This window comes from Anolis carolinensis, chromosome 4, assembly GCF_035594765.1.
Source record: "Anolis carolinensis isolate JA03-04 chromosome 4, rAnoCar3.1.pri, whole genome shotgun sequence".
NCBI lineage: Eukaryota > Metazoa > Chordata > Lepidosauria > Squamata > Dactyloidae > Anolis > Anolis carolinensis.
In genome coordinates, this window is record NC_085844.1 from 249822628 (window position 1) to 249837846 (window position 15219).

General features: G+C 42.3%; 1 protein-coding gene across 1 annotated transcript in view; it reads left to right on the forward strand.

The window, feature by feature from the left end:
- Positions 1–15219, forward strand: part of xkr7 (XK related 7) — a 114640-nt gene that overhangs the window by 57340 nt on the left and 42081 nt on the right. The window lies entirely within an intron of this gene.

The following is a 15219-nucleotide window of genomic DNA, read 5'->3' on the forward strand; positions in this document are numbered from 1 at the left end:
AATTTTGTCAATGTCTATTGTTTCCAAATGCCGGCTGAGATCTTTTGGCATGGCACCTAATGTGCCGATCACCACCGGGACCACCTGCACTGGTTTCTGCCATAGTCTTTGAAGTTCAATCTTGAGGTCCTGAGAGCGGCTGAGTTTTTCCTGTTGTTTTTCGTCAATGCGACTGTCACCTGGGATGGCAACATCAATGATCCAAACCTTTTTTCTTTTCCACAACTGTGATGTCTGGTGTGTTGTGTTCCAGAACTTTGTCAGTCTGGATTCGGAAGTCCTTATTATTATTATTATTATTATTATTATTATTATTGACACAACGATGTTGTATGACACAGCACACAAGATAGATATGCTGGATTTCGTATCACAAAATCACAAGTCGAACACTTCCCAAGCGTTTAGGACTGTGTGATGTATTTTCTATATTATTATTATTATTATTATTATTATTATTATTATTATTATTATTATTGTATGACACAGCAAACAAGATAGATATGCTGGATTTCGTATCACAAAATCACAAGTCAAACACTTCCCAAGTGTCTAGGACTGTGTGATGTAGTTTCGGATGATGCGCGCAGGAAGGTTACTTTTCAAAGAGTTGGGAAACCCAATTTGTTCTTGTTGCTGATAATAGGCGAATCAGTTCTAAGGTTGGATCTACACTGACATATCATGCAGTTTGGAACTATATGATATGGTTAGTGTATAATGCAATTTAACTGCATTGCATTGCGTTATTATTATTATTATTAGCTTGGGGACCCGGCATTGCCTCAAGGGCGGTTTCCAACACAGTAAAGAAACCATACAAACCATATAACAACAAAACATAATACAATAATGAGCATAAGTACATTAAACATACTATTATTATTAAAACATATTATTAAAATATATTCTTATTCTTATTCTTATTCTTATTATTATTGTATGACATAGCAAACAAGATAGATATGCTGGATTTCGTATCACAAAATTACAAGTCGAACACTTCCCAAGTGTCTAGGACTGTGTGATGTATTTTCGGATGATGCGTTCAGATCCCAGCAGGGTGGCCTTTTGCAGTTGGCAGATCGTAATTTTGTCAGTGTCTATTGTTTCCAAATGCCGGCTGAGATCTTTTGGCACGGCACCTAATGTGCCGATCACCACCGGGACCACCTGCACTGGTTTCTGCCAGAGTCTTTGAAGTTCAATCTTGAGGTCCTGATAGCGGCTGAGTTTTTCCTGTTGTTTTTCGTCAATGCGTCTGTCACCTGGGATGCCAACATCAATGATCCAAACCTTTTTCCTTTCCACAACTGTGATGCCTGGTGTGTTGTGTTCCAGAACTTTGTCAGTCTGGATTCAAAAGTCCCACAGTATCTTTGCATGTTCATTTTCCAATACTTTTGCAGGTTTGTGATCCCACCAGTTCTTTGCTGCAGGGAGGTGGTACTTGAGGCATAAGTTCCAATGAATCATTTGGGCCACATAGTTGTGCCTCTGTTTGTAGTCTGTCTGTGCGATTTTCTTACAGCAGCTGAGGATATGATCAATGGTTTCATCGGTTTCCTTGCACAGTCTGCATTTTGGGTCATCAGCTGATTTTTCGATCTTGGCCTTAATTGCCTTTGTTCTGATGGCTTGCTCCTGGGCTGCAAGGATCAGGCTTTCTGTCTCCTTCTTCAGGGTCCCATTCGTGAGCCAGAGCCAGGTCTTCTCCTTATCAGCTTTTCCTTCAATTTTGTCAAGGAACTTTCCATGCAATGTTTTGTTGTGCCAGCTGTCAGCTCTAGTTTGTAGTGCGGTTTTCTTGTACTGATTCTTTGTCTGCTGTGTTTTGAGGAGTTTCTGATTTTTGACTTCAATCAAAGCAGGTTCTTCACTTTGCTTTACATATTCTGCCAGGGCATGTTCTTCTTCTTTGACTGCTTGTTTGACTTGTAAGAGTCCTCTGCCCCCTGATCTTCTAGGCAGATAGAGCCGGTCAACATCACTGTGAGAGTGCAGGGAATGATGAATGGTCATGAGTTTTCTTGTTTTTCTGTCCAAATTGTCCAGTTCCACCTGTGTCCAGTTTATGATGCCAGCAGTATATCTTATGGCATCAATAATAATAATAATAATAATAATAATAATAATAATAATAATAATAATGTTTATACCCTGCTTTTTCTCTCCGCAAGGAGACTCAAAGGTGTGATGAAAGCATCTGATTTCAACGGGCTGGTTGTCTAGCAAGGTACAGGTCTCTCTCTCTGTATGTTTTTTTATTTCCTCCCTCGGCATTCAGAAATTGGAGGTACAAGTTAAGTACTTTGTCTGGCAGAAGACTCACGCAGGGAGGCGCCTCCGTCAGTTTGGATTATTTATTTATATCATCTGAAAAAGGTTCATAATGAGAGTCTTTAGCCGGTGGCTCACTGCATGAGGCAGGTCTCTAGGCGAGGACCGGAATTAGAAAGCGACTTTTCCAAGAAGTCTGCTCTGGGTTGCATTGTTTTAAACGGGGCACTTCTGTCGAGAGCGTGGCACTTGCGATGAACCAGAAAAATACACATTGGGATCGCCTTGCGTTTGGAAGCAGAAAAGGCCAATGGCATTTTAGGTAGCAGCAGAGACATGGACTTCTTGCTTTTGGCTTCGACTTTGACTTCTAGCAACCGTGTCCTAGGGTTTCTTGTTTCAAGGTTCATCTAGACTTTAGAATAAATGCAGCTTGACACCACTTTCACTGACATCATTATCATAGCATCATAGAATAATAGAGTTGGAAGAAACCGCATAAGACATCTAGTCCAACACTTGCCATGCAAGAAAAGCACAAAGCACCCCCGACAGATGGCCAGCCTCTGTTTAAAAGTTTCCAAGGAAGAAGCTTCCACCACACTTCGAGGCAGAGAGTTTCACTGTTGAATAGTTCCTATGATCAGGAAGTTCTTCCTAATGTTCAGGTGGAATCTCCTCTCCTGCAATTTGAACCCATTGCTCCCAGTCCTAGTTTCCAGGGCAGCAGAAAACAAGCCTGCTCCCTTTTCCTTATGACACCCTTTCACATATTTATAAATGGATCTAATGTCTCCTCTCAATCTTCTCTTTTTTTATTTTATTTATTATTTATTAAACTTATATACCGCTACTCCCGGTTTGGCTCGGAGCGGTTTACAAAAATAGATTAAAACAATACACTTGGCTTTAAAATAACAATAAAAACAATAAAAGCAACAATAAAAGCAACAATAAAAACAGACATAGCCCCGAGTCTTTCACCCATTGAACGCTTGTCGGAAGAGCAAGGTTTTGCAGGCTTTCCGATAGGCAAGTAAGTCTCGGGTGGTTCGAGTTTCCACTGGCAAGGCATTCATAGAATCATAGAATCATAGAATCATAGAATAGTAGAGTTGGAAGAGACCACATGGGCCATCTAGTCCAACCCCCTGCTAAGAAGCAGGAAATCGCATTCAAAGCACCCCCGACAGATGGCCATCCAGCCTCTGCTTAAAAGCCTCCAAGGAAGGAGCCTCCACCACGGCCCCGGGGAGAGAGTTCCACTGTCGAACAGCCCTCACAGTGAGGAAGTTCTTCCTGATGTTCAGGTGGCTACAATTCCATAATTGAGGGGCTACAATCGAGAAGGCTCTCTGCCTAGTGGAAGACAAATGATAAGTCCGTATGTTAGGGACTTCAAGCAAATTTTGGTCTTCGGACCGAAGTAATCTCTGGGGTTGGTAGGGGGATAAGCGGGCCCTCAGGTACGCTGGCCCCAGACCATGTAAGGCCTTGAAAGTTAGTACTAGTATCTTGAAAGTAATCCGGTACTCAATCGGTAGCCAGTGCAGCTGTTGAAGAATTGGGGTGATACGCCACCTCACCGGCACCCTGGCGAGAAGACGAGCCACCGCGTTTTGCACCAGCTTCAGTTTCCGGATCACTGACAGAGGAAGGCCAATGTAGAGGGCGTTACAGTAGTCGAGCCTCGAGATGACCGTCGCCTGGATCACCGTCGCCAGGTCGTTCCTAGATAGGTAGGGAGCCAGTCGCCTAGCCTGACGTAGGTGGAAAAACGCAGATCTGCTCACAGCAGAGACCTGGGCCTCCATTGTGAGCAGAGGGTCCAATAAAGTTTTGAGGCTAAAGTTCTTTAAGATGCTCCTCAGGGGTATTCATGGTCTCCAGACTTCTGATCTTTTTAGTCTCCCTCTTCCTCTGGACACCTTCCAGCTTTGAGTCAATATCTCTTAAACTGTGGTGCTCAGAATTGGACACAGTGTGATTCCAGGTAAAGAGGTCTAACTAAGGCAGAATATAAAGGCACCATGACTTCCCTTGATCTGGACACTAGACTCCTTTGGATGCAGCCTAAAACCCATTGGCTTTTTTAGCTGCTGCATCACACTGTTGGCTCATGTCAACTTGTTTACCACAAAGATGCCAAGATCCTTCTCACATGGACTGTTTGTCGAGCCAAGCATCACCCATCCTGTATCTTTGCATGTCATTTTATCTGCCTAAGTGGAGTACCTTACATTTGTCCTTGTTGAAATTTATTTTGTTAGTTTTTGTCAATCAGCTCTCTAATCTGTTAAGGTCCCTTTGAATTCTGATCCTATCCTCTGGAGTGGTAGCTCTCCCTCCTAATTTGGTCCCATCTGCAAACGTGATAAGCACGCCCTCTAAACTTTCATCCAAGTCATCAATAAAGATGTTGAACAAAACTGGGCCCAGGACAGGACCCTCTTTATGGCACCCATATAGTCACTTCTTTCCAGGATGAAGAGGAACCATTGATGAGAAGCACCCTTTGGGTCCAGTCACTTAATCAATTACAGATCCATCTAATAGTAGCCTTGCTTAGCCCATATTTGACTAGTTTGCTTACAAGAAGGTCATGGGGGACCTTGTTGAAGGCCTTGCTGAAATCAAGATATGCTCCATCCACAGCATTCCCTGCATCTACCAAGCTTATAACCCTATCATATTCATAGAATCATAGAATGATAGTGTTGGAAGAGACATTTCCTAAAGCAAATGAGAAAAGCTGACTTCTTGCTTCCTCACTTCTTGGGAACCCAACTGCCACTTGGGTTCAGCCTCTGGCTCAAAATGCTTCAACAGGAAACAAACAGTCACTCACTTTAGTGATAACTGTTAATCAACTTAAGTACTTAGCCTCGCCTCGCCTTCAAAACAACAGCAGAGCAGCTAGCCTTAATTACAGGAGTCAGGCACACACTCACCTTCCTAATGCAATCTTAGACAAGAGTCAAGCACACACTCAGCTTTTTAATGCATTCTAAGACAAGGCTTACCTAAAGCAAAGGAGCAAAGCTGACTTCTTGTTTCCTCACTTTTTGGGAATCCATCATCGATGCGAGCCCTCAGTGGTGCAATGGGTTAAACCCTTATGCCAGCAGGACTGCTGACCTGAAGGTTGGGTTGCTGACCTGAAGGTTGCCGGTTCGAATCCGGGAAGAGCGGGTGAGCTCACTCTGTCATCTCCAGCTCCATGGGAGAAGCCTCCCACAAGGATGGTAAAACGTCAAAACATCCGGGCATTCCCAGAGCAACGTCTTTGCAGACAGCCAATTTTCTCACACCAGAAGTGACTTGTAGATTATCACGTCGCTCCTGACTCAAAGAAACAAATCATCAACAATACTGCACAATAAATGCAATAAATGCTTCAATGCTGTGCAGTCCTTGGAGTCTTAGTTTGGTGAGACTCTTAATCCCTCTTCATCCCTCTCTGTCTGTATGTCATATGGCATTGAATGTTTGCCATGTATATGTGTTGTGATCCGCCCTGAGTCCCCTTCAGGGTGAGAAGGGCAGAATATAAATACAGTAGAGTCTCACTTATCCAACACTCGCTTATCCAACGTTCTGGATTATCCAACGCATTTTTGTAGTCAATGTTTTCAATATATCGTGATATTTTGGTGCTAAATTCATAAATACAGTAATTACTACATAGCATTACTGCGTATTGAACTACTTTTTCTGCCAAATTTGTTGTCTAACACGATGTTTTGGTGCTTCATTTGTAAAATCATAACCTAATTTGATATTTAATAGGCTTTTCCTTAATGCCTCCTTATTATCCAACATATTTGCTTATCCAACATTCTGCCGGCCCGTTTATGTTGGATAAGTGAGACTCTACTGTACTGTAAATAAATAAATAAAGACACAGAGGCAATTTAACATTATCCAGCTTCCAGTCTTCATGCGGGTATGCTCGATTCTGGCCACAGGGGGAGCTGCTGCTTCATCATCCACTGTGACACCGAGTCCTTGATAGATTACTTCCTCATTCCTTTCTGCATGCTGCTGGACGGTTTTTATAGTGTTGTAAATTAGTTAAATTAGCCTCCCCTCATAAGCAGTACCGAAATTTTCCTACTTGATAGATTCAACTATCTTTCGGGTTGCTTAGGTCACTCCCACAAGGGCTGGCTTTGAACTCATGACCTCTTGGTCAGTAGTAATTTATTGCAGCTGTCTACTAACCAGTTGTGCCACAGCCTGGCCCTACAACTCCCTTAGCAGTTCAAGCGGCATCAAACTGCATTAATTCTACAGGGTAGATGCATGACTCAGTCCTGCAATAGTGGAAGTTGTAGTCCAATGCATCTGCAGTTCAATGCATCTGCAAACAACCTTTTGGGAATAAGCGCAGAAATATATGGTTGCCCATGAAGTGCAAGCGAGCGGAATCATTATACTGCACTTACCAGAAGAGTGAAGAATCAATCAATGGCTTCTAACAACTTAATCCGGAGAGAAAGCCCTTGCATTAACTGCTTGAGATCTTCCACACCTTTGCATTAATTGATGTAATGAAACTCATTAAACTTCCCCTCCCACAGTCACCTTCCTTAATGGGGAGGGAGTAATTAGCGGCAAGGGGCTTCTCGGTGGGATTCTGCCTAATCATCAGCTTTGGAAAATTAGATGTGTTGGGAAAGAAAGAGAAAGAAGGAAGGAAGGAAGGAAGGAAGGAAGGAAGGAAGGAAGGAAGGAAGGAAGGAAGGAAGGAAGGAAGGAATAAAGAAGGGAGAGCTTTGCATTCCTTATTGTTCTTCTTCACCTGGTTTGCCCTTCATCCCTTGTCAGATTGTGGCTTTGGAAGAGAAAAGATTATTCAGGGCCTGAAATGCAAACTGTACCATCAAATGCATGATAAATGAGGCTCAGCCTCCCTTTCTGGGGAACTGATGGAAGATGAAATCCCATTTTAATGAAAGTCAGGCACCAGGCAGGCTGAGGCGGGATTGGCTCTTTGCAAAGGGAACGGAAAGGGCAGATTCATTTGTGTTGCTGTTTACTGCCTATACATTGGAGGTCTCCAAGTCACCCTATCATCAATTAGTATCTCTGCTATTGGTATCAATATATTGGGTTGCGGTGAGTTTTTCAGGCTGTATGGCCATATTCCAGTAGCATTCTCTTCTGACATATCATCTGCATCTGTGGCTGGCATCCTCAGAGGGTTGTTCAGAGGTCTGTTGGAAATGAGACAAATGGAATGTATGTATGTACTAGCTGTGCCCGGCCACGCGTTGCTGTGGCAAAGTGGTGGTGGTATTGGTTAAAAATTGTTGTGTCATTTTTATTTGACGTTATTTGTAAAAAATTTAATTAATTTTATTGTAAGTTATCTTTTTATTTTTTATTATTTTCTTGTATTATTTTTAGTTATTTTCTGTTATTATAGTATTTTATTGTATTAATTTTTTAGTGTTTTAAATTTTTTTTTGTTTTTTATTATTTTTTATTGGGTTGCTAGGAAACCAAGTTGGAGGAGCTTAGCCTTCTAACTGGCAGCAATTGGATAAAAGCAATTATTTCTCTCTCTCTAATTAGGACTTTATTTTTCTTTTCTTTTTGTTGTATCAACCTAGAGCCGTGGATGATGGGTTATGTTGTCAAACTTAGAGGTTGGGGGGCCTGTAGTTTTGTTGTTTTGTGGGTCGCCGTGATGCCATCACTCTTTTAAATATATAGATGTATGTTATGTATCTATGTGTATGTGTGTATATATATATATGTTTTCCCCTGACATTGAGTCTAGTCTTGGGGGTTGGTGCACATCTCTATTTCTAAGCCAAAGAGCCGGCATTGTCCATAGACAATGTGGCCATTGGCATGACTGCCATGGAGCACTGTTACCTTCCTGCCAAAGCAGTACCTATTGATCTACTCACATTTGCATGTTTTCGAACTACTAGGTTGGCAGAAGCTGGAGCTAACAGTGGGAGCTCACCTCGCTCCCTGGATTCAAAACGCTGACCTTTGGTCAGCAAGTTCAGCAGCTCAGCAGTTTAACCTGCTGTGCCACCAGGGGCTCCTGTGTGTGTGTGTGTGTGTATGTTTGTGTAAAAAGGTAAAGGTTTTCCCCTGACATTAAGTCCAGTCATGTCTGACTCTGGGGGTTGGTGCTCATCTCAATTTCTAAGCCGAAGAGCCGGTGTTGTCCGTAGACACCTCCAAGGTCATGTGGCCATGGGCATGACTGCATGGTATATGTGTGTGTGTGTGTGTGTGTGTGTGTATGGAATAATGTCCAGAGTGGGAGAAAGAACCCTTGTCTGTTTGAAGCAAGTGTGAACGTTGAAATGAGCAAGCTTGATTAGCATTGAGTAGCCATGAAGCTGCAAAGTCAAAATGAACAAAATCTGGTGACCAGTATTTAAAAACACCAGAATCAAGACAATAAATAAAGAACACCACTCAGGAACAGGGGAGTTCCAGACAGCTAACAATCAAGTGCCAGTTAACACCTTCGAAACAGAGGATGCCTCCAGGCAACAACAGCCAGGCTACCTCTATTGAGTGACTACTCAATGCTAATCAAGCTTGCCAACTGCAACATTCCCACTTGCTTCAACAGACAAGGGTTCTTTCAGGACCTCTGAAGATGCCATTAGCCATAGATGCAGGCGAAACGTCAGGAGAGAATGCTACTGGAATATAGCCATACAGCCCGAAAAACTCACAGCAACTCAATATATTGATACCAATAGCAGAGATACTAACTGATGATGGAGGGTTCTTTCCCCCACCCTAGATAGATATTCCATAGATACAGTAGAGTCTCACTTATCCAACATTCGCTTATCCAATATTCTGGATTATCCAACACAGTTTGCCTCCCGCTCATATCCACAGCTGTTTCTCTAGGCAGCAAGGATTGAACTTTTTATGGATTTCATTTCTGACAGTGTTGTTACTGTAAGTTCATTTTATGCAATTCTATCTTTATTTATAGCCAATTTGTTAGTAGCCAATGTGTTTTTAATCAATAGTTTCAATACATTGCGATGTTTTAGTGCTAAATTCGTAAATACAAAAATTACTACATAATATCACTGTGTATCGAACTGTTGATTTGTTGTAAAACATGATGTTTTGGTGCTTAATTTGAAAAATCATGACACAATTTGATGTTTAATAGGCTTTTCCTTAATCCTTCCTTATTATCCAACATTTCCGCTTATCCAACGTTCTGCCACCCCATTTATGTTGGATAAGTGGGACTCTACTGTATATATACACACTCCACTTGCCTCACCTCCAACAGACCTCTGAAGATGCCATTAGCCACAGATGCAGGGGAAACGTCAGGAGGGAATGCTACAGGAACATGGCCATGCAGTCTGAAAAACTCACAGCAATCCAGTTATTCTGGCCATGAAAACCTTCAACAACATACCACTATATTGTTATCAGTAGGGCTGCTCAGATCTTGCAGTCTCAGGGCAGCATGGCAAGAGGGTGGACTAAATGGCCTTTATGGTCCCTCCCAACTATAGTATGGCTCTACAGTTTCACTAATCTGTATCCAAAAAAACATGTCATCTTTAGGATACTTCTAGATCCTCCAAGCCATAAGGTTTGCTTGCTTCCACTAGATATTTTTCTAAGGTCGTCCAGATTGACTCTGTTGTAACTTCGGGCCATAAGGTTTGCTAGTATCCATGGTTTCCTGAATCCGTGGTACATTCATGCCACACTTTTTTCATATGTTCCAAGGTCTGGCGAATCCATTGGTTTATATTGCTAGACTTCTCTAAGGCAAATGGTTGGATATATCGCAGGCTATGCTCACACATATTTGTGTAAAAACACTTATATAGGTGTATCCTTTGATAGCTGCGACTAAGAGATAGCTGGCACAGGGCCATCCCAAGTCTACAATGGTTTTAATGGATTTTAACTGTGAATTTCTTAATACTGTTTATATTTAATCCTGTTTTAATGTTTGCACATTTGTATTTTTTAAATTGTATGATAATGTTTTTATTTTAAGCCGCATAGAGTTTCCTTCGGGAGAGATAAAGCAGGGTATAAATAAATATAATCTATCTTCTATACACATAATAAAAATGAAAATATGTATGTATGTGTGTGGCTGGGGTATCCACTTACACATACAGGCTCCCACTTCCACAAATAGTTATAGCTCCCACTACTCAGGAGACACCAATGGCCCTCTTTCCAATGATATTGCAGATTATGACACAGCAAACAAGATAGACATGCTGGATTTCGTAGCATAAAATCACAAGTCGAACACTTCCCAAGTGTCTAGGACTGTGCGATGTATTTTTGGATGATGCGCGCAAATCCCAGTAGGGTGGCCTTTTGCAGTTGGCAGATCATAATTTTGTCAATGTCTATTGTTTCCAAATATTATTATTATTATTATTATTATTATTATTATTATTTTATTGCATGACACAGCAAACAAGATAGACATGCTGGATTTCGTATCACAAAATCACAAGTCGAACACTTCCCAAGTGTCTAGGACTGCATGATGTATTTTCGGATGATGCGTGCAGATCCCAGTAGGGTGGCCTTTTGCAGTTGGCAAATCGTAATTTTGTCAATGCCTATTGTTTCCAAATGCCGGCTGAGATCTTTTGGCACGTCACCCAGTGTGCCCATCACCACCGGGACCACCTGCACTGGTTTCTGCCAGAATCTTTGAAGTTCAATCTTGAGGTCCTGATAGCAGCTGAGTTTTTCCTGTTGTTTTTCGTCAATGCGACTGTCCCCTGGGATGGCAACATCAATGATCCAAACCTTTTACTTTTCCACAACTGTGATGTCTGGTGTGTTGTGTTCCAGAACTTTGTCAGTCTGGATTTGGAAGTCCCACAGTATCTTTGCGTGCTCATTTTCCAAGACTTTTGCAGGTTTGTGATCCCACCAGTTCTTTACTGCTGGGAGGTGGGACTTGAGGCATAAGTTCCAATGGATCATTTGGGCCACGTAGTTGTGCCTCTGTTTGTAGTCTGTCTGTGCAATTTTCTTACAGCAGCTGAGGATATGATCCATGGTTTCGTCGGTTTCCTTGCACAGTCTGCATTTTGGGACACCAGCTGATTTTTCGATCTTGGCCTGAATTGCCTTTGTTCTGATGGCTTGCTCCTGGGCTGCAAGGATCAGGCCTTCTGTCTCCTTCTTCAGGGTCCCATTTGTGAGCCATAGCCAGGTCTTCTCCTTATCAGCTTTTACTTCAATTTTGTCAAGGAACTTTCCATGCAATGTTTTGTTGTGCCAGCTGTCAGTTCTAGTTTTTTTTAATTATTATTATTATTATTATTATTATTATTATTATTATTATACAACCCCAATTCAGGCTCTCACCCTCCTGAAATTAGGCTTCCTGATCAGAAGTTGCGGAAAGTCTTAGAGTTGGAAGAGACTTCCAAAGGCCATCCGGTTCACCACCCTTCTGCCATTCAGGAAAACACAATCTAAGCCCTCCCAACAAATGGCCATCCAGCCACTGCTCAAAGCCCCACAAGACTCCAGCTCAGTGTATTCCACTGTCAAACAGCCGTTATAGACAATAAGTTTTATCTAATGTTTCGGTGGGATGTCCTCTCTTGTTGTTTGAATCTGCAGTTCCATATCTTTTTTCCTCAAATCCATGTTTATCCTTCTCTTGATCACCTTGGCGTGCTCTAGCACGGACGCACCTCTGACTAAATCCGAAAGTGAGCCGCCTCTCTTGGTTCAGAGAATGCCATCTGTATGCGATCCCCGGCACCCAATTAATATTTCACATGCTCCGGGGCATTGCTTGGGCACGGAAAGGTTGCGCGGAGCTGCAGGTTGTGCGCCAGCTGCTAAAGATAGCGCCGTGTGCCAAACTGAGTAATAAACCTTCAGAGTTGTTGTTGTTTTTTCCCCCTTTGTTCTTTGTAAAGGACTACAAATAAAGCTGCTAAGGCAAGGAAAGCCGGTCACCGGGTCCCAGACCGGCACATGGCGGCAATTGTGCCATAATGACAACCGGGCACAGCTATTAAAACCCCATTAGTCTGCTGACAGGGAGCCTGTCTTACTTGACTTTAGGTGGCCCTTGGCAGGAAAGCCTTGGAAATATCTATTATCCTCCAAAAAGTAGGAGAAGGAGAAGACGCTTTGCATGAAAATGGGCACATTGAAGGGGTTGTGATGGGGAAGCACATTTCTGTTCTGGCCACATTTAGTCCCATATAAGACTCCATTCAGGATAAATCAGAGAATCCTAGAGTTGGAAGAGAGCCTTAAGAAGGCATGGGTGAATTTGGGCCCTCCTTCCAGGTGTTTTGGACTCCAACTCCCACCATTCCTAACAGCCTCAGGCCCCTTCCTTTTCCCCCCTTAACCAGCTCTAAGCCAAAGAGCCGGCGTTATCCGCAGACACCTCCAAGGTCATGTAGCCGACATGACTTCATGGAGTTCTGTTAACTTCCTGCCGGAGCGGTACCTATTGATCTACTCATGTTTGCATGTTTTGCATGTTTTTGAACTGCTCCGTTGGCAGAAGCTGGGGCTAACGGTGGGAGCTCACCTCACTCCATAGATTTGAACCACCGACTTTTCGGTCAGCAAGTTCAGCAGCTTAGCAGTTTAATCCGCTGTGCCACCGGGGGCTCCTAGAGGCCATCTAGTCCAAACCTTTTATGCTATGCAGATATGCACAAGAGAAGCACTCCTGGCAGATGGCCATCCAGTCCTGTTTGTGAAGGGGATCCCAGCAGGACATTTCTCAGATCTGACTTACTGTTGGAAAGAATAATAGCAAGAATTACAATACAGTAGAGTCTCACTTATCCAAGCCTCGCTTATCCAAGCTTCTGGATAATCCAAGCCATTTTTGTAGTCAATGTTTTCAATATATCGTGATATTTTGGTTCTCAATTCATAAATACAATAATTACAACATAACATTACTGCGTATTGAACTACTTTTTCTGTCAAATTTGTTGTATAACATGTTTTGGCGCTTAATTTGTAAAATCATAACGTAATTTGATGTTTAATAGGCTTTTCCTTAATCCCTCCTTGTTAGCCAAGATATTCGCTTATCCAAGCTTCTGCTGGCCCGTTTAGCTTGGATAAGTGAGACTCTACTGTACTAACAACAACAACAACAACAACAACAACAACAACAACAACAACAACAACATTACCCACCTCCCTTCAAGGCTCGAGTCAGGGTTCACCACAGTTAAAATACATAGAAAAAATAATGACAATTAAAACACAGAGAGACATAAGATTAAAACACATTGAAAACATTTGTTCACCTTCTATTAAACCTCCCCCAAAACACTCATTCAAATGCATATTCCAAAATACATGCAGCACCAATAAAATGCAGGGTAAAACCCACAGTTTGAAATTAGCGAAATTTAAAGTTTAAAATGACAACAAGGTTGCGCCAAAAAACCACAATGCAGCCACGCAGGAATTTGCCCAAATATCCATCATTGCTACCCAGCACCAACCTCGTCAGAGCCATGCAAAGTTTTAAAATGGAAGGAATTTTGCAAATGTTTCTTCCCTGGGTTCTATGGGCAGCCCGTAAGTCAGGCTCATCATGCCCCGGTTTTAAAAGCTTGGGAAAATCAGGGTGGTTTCTCTCTCTTTTTTTCCTGGCTAAACGAGAAGCCAAGCGAGAGAAGTAAGTGACATTCCTCTGCATGTCAGAAAGAGCAAAAGGGGAAGGGAGCAGATGTGGAGCAGCAGCGGATGCCCCCAGCACTCTGCACTGAGACCGGCCTGCAAACTGGTTCAGGAAGAGAGCCTGTCTCTCCTACGATGGGCAGAAATGGGAGATATGGGCAGAGTTGAAATAAGAAGAAGAAGAAGAAGAAGAAGAAGAAGAAGAAGAAGAAGAAGAAGAAGAAGAAGAAGAAGAAGAAGACTCTGCAAGGAAACCGATGAAACCATTGATCATATCCTCAGCTGCTGTAAGAAAATCGCACAGACAGACTACAAACAGAGGCACAACTATGTGGCCCAAATGATTCATTGGAACTTATGCCTCAAGTACCACCTGCCAGCAGCAAAGAACAGGTGGGATCACAAACCTGCAAAAGTCTTGGAAAATGAACATGCAAAGATACTGTGGGACTTCTGAATCCAGACTGACAAAGTTCTGGAACACAACACACCAGACATCACAGTTGTGGAAAAGAAAAAGGTTTGGATCATTGATGTTGCCATCCCAGGTGACAGTCGCATTGACGAAAAACAACAGGAAAAACTCAGCCGCTATCAGGACCTCAAGATTGACCTTCAAAGGCTCTGGCAGAAACCAGTGCAGGTGGTCCCGGTGGTGATGGGCGCATTGGGTGCCGTGCCAAAAGAACTCAGCCGGCATTTGGAAACAACAGACATTGACAAAATTACGGTCTGCCAACTGCAAAAGGCCACCCTGCTGGGATCTGCACGCATCATCCGAAAATACATCACACAGTCCTAGACACTTGGGAAGTGTTCGACTTGTGATTTTGTGATATGAAATCCAGCATATCTATCTTGTTTGCTGTGTCATACAATGTCATTGTGTCAATAATAATAATAATAATAATAATAATAATAATAATAACAACAACAACTTTATTTTTGTACCCCACCTCCATCTCCCCAAAGGGACTCGGGGCAGCTAACATGGGGCCTAAACCAGGCAATTACTATAAAACAAAATAAAAAACATACAAGACACGCAACATCATCAAGTAAAAATGCTACACAGTAACATAGCAAAACAATAAAATAGTAACAATAACATAATAAAACATGGCATAAAAACATTACTAAAACTAAATGAGGGCAAACTGGACCAAAGTGCAAGGAGTGAAAATTATAAAACCGGTGGTTGAGGTAGATAAATAAAGTGCTGCATTTAGTGAAAGGCTCGGGGTGGGATTAACA